Source organism: Opisthocomus hoazin, chromosome 27 (assembly GCF_030867145.1).
Source record: "Opisthocomus hoazin isolate bOpiHoa1 chromosome 27, bOpiHoa1.hap1, whole genome shotgun sequence".
Classification (NCBI taxonomy): Eukaryota; Metazoa; Chordata; class Aves; order Opisthocomiformes; family Opisthocomidae; genus Opisthocomus; species Opisthocomus hoazin.
Window position 1 is genome coordinate 9,979,503 of NC_134440.1, and position 8,242 is coordinate 9,987,744.

The window sequence follows — 8,242 nt, forward strand, 5'->3', positions numbered from 1 at the left end:
CTGGCTGCGAGCTATCTGCAGACGTTCGCATTTTCAGAGCAGGGCTGCCGGAGGCGCCCAGCACAGACCACCTAAGCTACGTTTGAAGTTTGAGGGGGCAAGACAAGCAAGCAGCCCCAGTCTCTGTGCCTCTGTGCGAGCAGTGCCATGGGCAGATGAGGCTGAGCAACAGCTTTCCAGGCTAGCTCTTTCTGCCTGCGAGCTATCTGCAGACGTTCGCTTTTTCTGATCAGGTCTGCTGGAGGCCCCCTGCACGGTTCCCAAAGCTACGTTTGAAGTTTGAGGTGGCAAGACAAGCAAGCAGCCCTAGTCTCTGTGCCTCTGTGCGAGCAGTGCCATGGGCAGATGAGGCTGAGCAACAGCTTTCCAGGCTAGCTCTTTCTGGCTGCGAGCTATATGCAGACGTTCGCATTTTCGGAGCAGGGCTGCCGGAGGCCCCCTGCACGGACCCCCAAAGCTACGTTTGAAGTTTGAGGAGGCAAAACAAGCAAGCAGCCCCAGTCTCTGTGCCTCTGTGCGAGCAGTGCCATGGGCAGATGAGGCTGAGCAACAGCTTTCCAGGCTAGCTCTTTCTGGCTGCGAGCTATCTGCAGACGTTCGCATTTTCGGAGCAGGGCTGCTGTAGGCCCTCTGCACGGACCCCGAAAGTTACGTTTGAAGTTTGAGGTGGCAAGACAAGCAAGCAGCCCCAGTCTCTGTGCCTCTGTGCGAGCAGTGCCATGGGCAGATGAGGCTGAGCAACAGCTTTCCAGGCTAGCTCTTTCTGCCTGCGAGCTATCTGCAGACGTTCGCATTTTCGGAGCAGGGCTGCCGGAGGCCCCCTGCACAGACCCCCAAAGCTACGTTTGAAGTTTGAGGGGGCAAGACAAGCAAGCAGCCCCAGTCTCTGTGCCTCTGTGCGAGCAGTGCCTTGGGCAGATAAGGCTGAGCAACAGCTTTCCAGGCTAGCTCTTTCTGGCTGCAAGCTATCTGCAGACGTTCGCAATTTCGGAGCAGGGCTGCCGGATGCCCCCTGCACAGACCCTCAAAGATAAATTTGAAGTTTGAGGGGGCAAGACAAGCAAGCAGCCCCAGTCTCTGTGCCTCTGTGCGAGCAGTGCCATGGGCAGATGAGGCTGAGCAACAGCTTTCCAGGCTAGCTCTTTCTGCCTGCGAGCTATCTGCAGACGTTCGTGTTTTCGGAGCAGGTCTGCCGGAGGCCCTCTGCACGGACCCCCAAAGCTACGTTTGAAGTTTGAGGTGGCAAGACAAGCAAGCAGCCCCAGTCTCTGTGCCTCTGTGCGAGCAGTGCCATGGGCAGATGAGGCTGAGCAACAGCTTTCCAGGCTAGCTCTTTCTGGCTGCGAGCTATCTGCAGACGTTCGCATTTTCGGAGCAGGCCTGCCGGAGGCCGCCTGCACGGACCCGCAAAGCTACGTTTGAAGTTTGAGGGGACAAGACAAGCAAGCAGCCCCAGTCTCTGTGCCTCTGTGCGAGCAGTGCCATGGGCAGATGAGGCTGAGCAACAGCTTTCCAGGCTAGCTCTTTCTGGCTGCAAGTTATCTGCAGACGTTTGCATTTTGGGAGCAGGGCTGCCGGAGGCGCCCAGCACAGACCACCTAAGCTACGTTTGAAGTTTGAGGGGGCAAGACAAGCAAGCAGCCCCAGTCTCTGTGCCTCTGTGCGAGCAGTGCCATGGGCAGATGAGGCTGAGCAACAGCTTTCCAGGCTAGCTCTTTCTGCCTGTGAGCTATCTGCAGGCGTTCGCATTTTGGGAGCAGGGCTGCTGTAGGCCCCCTGCACGGACCCCCAAAGCTACGTTTGAAGTTTGAGGTGGCAAGACAAGCAAGCAGCCCCAGTCTCTGTGCCTCTGTGCGAGCAGTGCCATGGGCAGATGAGGCTGAGCAACGGCTTTCCAGGCTAACTCTTTCTGCCTGCGAGCTATCTGCAGACTTTCGCTTTTTCGGAGCAGGTCTGCTGGAGGCCCCCTGCACGGTTCCCAAAGCTACGTTTGAAGTTTGAGGTGGCAAGACAAGCAAGCAGCCCTAGTCTCTGTGCCTCTGTGCGAGCAGTGCCATGGGCAGATGAGGCTGAGCAACAGCTTTCCAGGCTAGATCTTTCTGCCTGCGAGCTATCTGCAGACGTTTGCATTTTCGGAGCAGGGCTGCCGGAGGCCCCCTGCACGGACCCCCAAAGCTACGTTTGAAGTTTGAGGAGGCAAGACAAGCAAGCAGCCCCAGTCTCTGTGCCTCTGTGCGAGCAGTGCCATGGGCAGATGAGGCTGAGCAACAGCTTTCCAGGCTAGCTCTTTCTGGCTGCAAGCTATCTGCAGACGTTCGCAATTTCAAAGCAGGGCTGCTGGAGGACCCGTGCACAGACCCCCAAAGTTACGTTTGAAGTTTGAGGTGGCAAGACAAGCAAGCAGCCCCAGTCTCTGTGCCTCTGTGCGAGCAGTGCCATGGGCAGATGAGGCTGAGCAACAGCTTTCCAGGCTAGCTCCTTCTGCCTGCGGGCTATCTGCAGATGTTCGCATTTTCGAAGTAGGGCTGCCGGAGGCCCCATGCACGGACCACCTAAGCTACGTTTGAAGTTTGAGGGGGCAAGACAAGCAAGCAGCCCCAGTCTCTGTGCCTCTGTGCGAGCAGTGCCATGGGCAGATGAGGCTGAGCAACAGCTTTCCAGGCTAGCTCTTTCTGCCTGCGAGCTATCTGCAGACGTTCGCTTTTTCGGATCAGGTCTGCTGGAGGCCCCCTGCACGGTTCCCAAAGCTACGTTTGAAGTTTGAGGTGGCAAGACAAGCAAGCAGCCCTAGTCTCTGTGCCTCTGTGTGAGCAGTGCCATGGGCAGATGAGGCTGAGCAACAGCTTTCCAGGCTAGCTCTTTCTGGCTGCGAGCTATCTGCAGACGTTCGCATTTTTGGAGCAGGGCTGCCGGAGGCCCCCTGCACGGACCCCCAAAGCTACGTTTGAAGTTTGAGGAGGCAAAACAAGCAAGCAGCCCCAGTCTCTGTGCCTCTGTGCGAGCAGTGCCATGGGCAGATGAGGCTGAGCAACAGCTTTCCAGGCTAGCTCTTTCTGGCTGCGAGCTATCTGCAGACGTTCGCATTTTCGGAGCAGGGCTGCTGTAGGCCCTCTGCACGGACCCCGAAAGTTACGTTTGAAGTTTGAGGTGGCAAGACAAGCAAGCAGCCCCAGTCTCTGTGCCTCTGTGCGAGCAGTGCCATGGGCAGATGAGGCTGAGCAACAGCTTTCCAGGCTAGCTCTTTCTGCCTGCGAGCTATCTGCAGACGTTCGCATTTTCGGAGCAGGGCTGCCGGATGCCCCCTGCACAGACCCCCAAAGCTACGTTTGAAGTTTGAGGGGGCAAGACAATCAAGCAGCCCCAGTCTCTGTGCCTCTGTGCGAGCAGTGCCTTGGGCAGATAAGGCTGAGCAACAGCTTTCCAGGCTAGCTCTTTCTGGCTGCAAGCTATCTGCAGACGTTCGCAATTTCGGAGCAGGGCTGCCGGATGCCCCCTGCACAGACCCTCAAAGATAAATTCGAAGTTTGAGGGGGCAAGACAAGCAAGCAGCCCCAGTCTCTGTGCCTCTGTGCGAGCAGTGCCATGGGCAGATGAGGCTGAGCAACAGCTTTCCAGGCTAGCTCTTTCTGCCTGCGAGCTATCTGCAGACGTTCGTGTTTTCGGAGCAGGTCTGCCGGAGGCCCTCTGCACGGACCCCCAAAGCTACGTTTGAAGTTTGAGGTGGCAAGACAAGCAAGCAGCCCCAGTCTCTGTGCCTCTGTGCGAGCAGTGCCATGGGCAGATGAGGCTGAGCAACAGCTTTCCAGGCTAGCTCTTTCTGGCTGCGAGCTATCTGCAGACGTTCGCATTTTGGGAGCAGGGCTGCCGGAGGCCGCCTGCACGGACCCGCAAAACTACGTTTGAAGTTTGAGGGGACAAGACAAGCAAGCAGCCCCAGTCTCTGTGCCTCTGTGCGAGCAGTGCCATGGGCAGATGAGGCTGAGCAACAGCTTTCCAGGCTAGCTCTTTCTGGCTGCAAGTTATCTGCAGACGTTTGCATTTTGGGAGCAGGGCTGCCGGAGGATTCAGGCACGGACCACCTAAGCTACGTTTGAAGTTTGAGGGGGCAAGACAAGCAAGCAGCCCCAGTCTCTGTGCCTCTGTGCGAGCAGTGCCATGGGCAGATGAGGCTGAGCAACAGCTTTCCAGGCTAGCTCTTTCTGCCTGCGAGCTATCTGCAGACGTTCGCATTTTCGGAGCAGGGCTGCCGGAGGATCCAGGCACAGACCACCTAAGCTACGTTTGAAGTTTGAGGTGGCAAGACAAGCAAGCAGCCCCAGTCTCTGTGCCTCTGTGCGAGCAGTGCCATGGGCAGATGAGGCTGAGCAACAGCTTTCCAGGCTAGCTCTTTCTGGCTGCAAGCTATCTGCAGACGTTCGCAATTTCAAAGCAGGGCTGCTGGAGGACCCGTGCACAGACCCCCAAAGCTACGTTTGAAGTTTGAGGTAGCAAGACAAGCAAGCAGCCCTAGTCTCTGTGCCTCTGTGTGAGCAGTGCCATGGGCAGATGAGGCTGAGCAACAGCTTTCCAGGCTAGCTCTTTCTGCCTGCGAGCTATCTGCAGACGTTCGCATTTTCAGAGCAGGGCTGCCGGAGGCGCCCGGCACAAACAGTGAAAAGCTACGTTTGAAGTTTGAGGTGGCAAGACAAGCAAGCAGCCCCAGTCTCTGTGCCTCTGTGCGAGCAGTGCCATGGGCAGATGAGGCTGAGCAACAGCTTTCCAGGCTAGCTCTTTCTGCCTGCGAGTTATCTGCAGACGTTCGCATTTTCGGAGCAGGGCTGCTGTAGGCCCTCTGCACGGACCCCGAAAGCTACGTTTGAAGTTTGAGGTGGCAAGACAAGCAAGCAGCCCCAGTCTCTGTGCCTCTGTGCGAGCAGTGCCATGGGCAGATGAGGCTGAGCAACAGCTTTCCAGGCTAGCTCTTTCTGCCTGCAAGCTATCTGCAGACGTTCGCAATTTCAAAGCAGGGCTGCTGGAGGACCCGTGCACAGACCCCCAAAGTTACGTTTGAAGTTTGAGGTGGCAAGACAAGCAAGCAGCCCCAGTCTCTGTGCCTCTGTGCGAGCAGTGCCATGGGCAGATGAGGCTGAGCAACAGCTTTCCAGGCTAGCTCTTTCTGCCTGCGAGCTATCTGCAGACGTTCGCATTTTCAGAGCAGGGCTGCCGGAGGCGCCCAGCACAGACCACCTAAGCTACGTTTGAAGTTTGAGGTGGCAAGACAAGCAAGCAGCCCCAGTCTCTGTGCCTCTGTGCGAGCAGTGCCATGGGCAGATGAGGCTGAGCAACAGCTTTCCAGGCTAGCTCTTTCTGCCTGCGAGCTATCTGCAGACGTTCGCTTTTTCGGATCAGGTCTGCTGGAGGCCCCCTGCACGGTTCCCAAAGCTACGTTTGAAGTTTGAGGTGGCAAGACAAGCAAGCAGCCCTAGTCTCTGTGCCTCTGTGCGAGCAGTGCCATGGGCAGATGAGGCTGAGCAACAGCTTTCCAGGCTAGCTCTTTCTGGCTGCGAGCTATCTGCAGACGTTCGCATTTTCGGAGCAGGGCTGCCGGAGGCCCCCTGCACGGACCCCCAAAGCTACGTTTGAAGTTTGAGGAGGCAAAACAAGCAAGCAGCCCCAGTCTCTGTGCCTCTGTGCGAGCAGTGCCATGGGCAGATGAGGCTGAGCAACAGCTTTCCAGGCTAGCTCTTTCTGGCTGCGAGCTATCTGCAGACGTTCGCATTTTCGGAGCAGGGCTGCTGTAGGCCCTCTGCACGGACCCCGAAAGTTACGTTTGAAGTTTGAGGTGGCAAGACAAGCAAGCAGCCCCAGTCTCTGTGCCTCTGTGCGAGCAGTGCCATGGGCAGATGAGGCTGAGCAACAGCTTTCCAGGCTAGCTCTTTCTGGCTGCGAGCTATCTGCAGACGTTCGCATTTTCAGAGCAGGGCTGCTGTAGGCCCTCTGCACGGACCCCGAAAGTTACGTTTGAAGTTTGAGGTGGCAAGACAAGCAAGCAGCCCCAGTCTCTGTGCCTCTGTGCGAGCAGTGCCATGGGCAGATGAGGCTGAGCAACAGCTTTCCAGGCTAGCTCTTTCTGCCTGCGAGCTATCTGCAGACGTTCGCATTTTCGGAGCAGGGCTGCCGGATGCCCCCTGCACAGACCCCCAAAGCTACGTTTGAAGTTTGAGGGGGCAAGACAATCAAGCAGCCCCAGTCTCTGTGCCTCTGTGCGAGCAGTGCCTTGGGCAGATAAGGCTGAGCAACAGCTTTCCAGGCTAGCTCTTTCTGGCTGCAAGCTATCTGCAGACGTTCGCAATTTCGGAGCAGGGCTGCCGGATGCCCCCTGCACAGACCCTCAAAGATAAATTCGAAGTTTGAGGGGGCAAGACAAGCAAGCAGCCCCAGTCTCTGTGCCTCTGTGCGAGCAGTGCCATGGGCAGATGAGGCTGAGCAACAGCTTTCCAGGCTAGCTCTTTCTGCCTGCGAGCTATCTGCAGACGTTCGTGTTTTCGGAGCAGGTCTGCCGGAGGCCCTCTGCACGGACCCCCAAAGCTACGTTTGAAGTTTGAGGTGGCAAGACAAGCAAGCAGCCCCAGTCTCTGTGCCTCTGTGCGAGCAGTGCCATGGGCAGATGAGGCTGAGCAACAGCTTTCCAGGCTAGCTCTTTCTGGCTGCGAGCTATCTGCAGACGTTCGCATTTTCAGAGCAGGGCTGCCGGAGGCCGCCTGCACGGACCCGCAAAACTACGTTTGAAGTTTGAGGGGACAAGACAAGCAAGCAGCCCCAGTCTCTGTGCCTCTGTGCGAGCAGTGCCATGGGCAGATGAGGCTGAGCAACAGCTTTCCAGGCTAGCTCTTTCTGGCTGCAAGTTATCTGCAGACGTTTGCATTTTGGGAGCAGGGCTGCCGGAGGATTCAGGCACGGACCACCTAAGCTACGTTTGAAGTTTGAGGGGGCAAGACAAGCAAGCAGCCCCAGTCTCTGTGCCTCTGTGCGAGCAGTGCCATGGGCAGATGAGGCTGAGCAACAGCTTTCCAGGCTAGCTCTTTCTGCCTGCGAGCTATCTGCAGACGTTCGCATTTTCGGAGCAGGGCTGCCGGAGGATCCAGGCACAGACCACCTAAGCTACGTTTGAAGTTTGAGGTGGCAAGACAAGCAAGCAGCCCCAGTCTCTGTGCCTCTGTGCGAGCAGTGCCATGGGCAGATGAGGCTGAGCAACAGCTTTCCAGGCTAGCTCTTTCTGGCTGCAAGCTATCTGCAGACGTTCGCAATTTCAAAGCAGGGCTGCTGGAGGACCCGTGCACAGACCCCCAAAGCTACGTTTGAAGTTTGAGGTAGCAAGACAAGCAAGCAGCCCTAGTCTCTGTGCCTCTGTGTGAGCAGTGCCATGGGCAGATGAGGCTGAGCAACAGCTTTCCAGGCTAGCTCTTTCTGCCTGCGAGCTATCTGCAGACGTTCGCATTTTCAGAGCAGGGCTGCCGGAGGCGCCCGGCACAAACAGTGAAAAGCTACGTTTGAAGTTTGAGGTGGCAAGACAAGCAAGCAGCCCCAGTCTCTGTGCCTCTGTGCGAGCAGTGCCATGGGCAGATGAGGCTGAGCAACAGCTTTCCAGGCTAGCTCTTTCTGCCTGCGAGTTATCTGCAGACGTTCGCATTTTCGGAGCAGGGCTGCTGTAGGCCCTCTGCACGGACCCCGAAAGCTACGTTTGAAGTTTGAGGTGGCAAGACAAGCAAGCAGCCCCAGTCTCTGTGCCTCTGTGCGAGCAGTGCCATGGGCAGATGAGGCTGAGCAACAGCTTTCCAGGCTAGCTCTTTCTGCCTGCAAGCTATCTGCAGACGTTCGCAATTTCAAAGCAGGGCTGCTGGAGGACCCGTGCACAGACCCCCAAAGTTACGTTTGAAGTTTGAGGTGGCAAGACAAGCAAGCAGCCCCAGTCTCTGTGCCTCTGTGCGAGCAGTGCCATGGGCAGATGAGGCTGAGCAACAGCTTTCCAGGCTAGCTCTTTCTGCCTGCGAGCTATCTGCAGACGTTCGCATTTTCGGAGCAGGGCTGCCGGAGGATCCAGGCACAGACCACCTAAGCTACGTTTGAAGTTTGAGGTGGCAAGACAAGCAACCAGCCCCAGTCTCTGTGCCTCTGTGCGAGCAGTGCCATGGGCAGATGAGGCTGAGCAACAGCTTTCCAGGCTAGCTCTTTCTGGCTGCAAGCTATCTGCAGACGTTCGCAA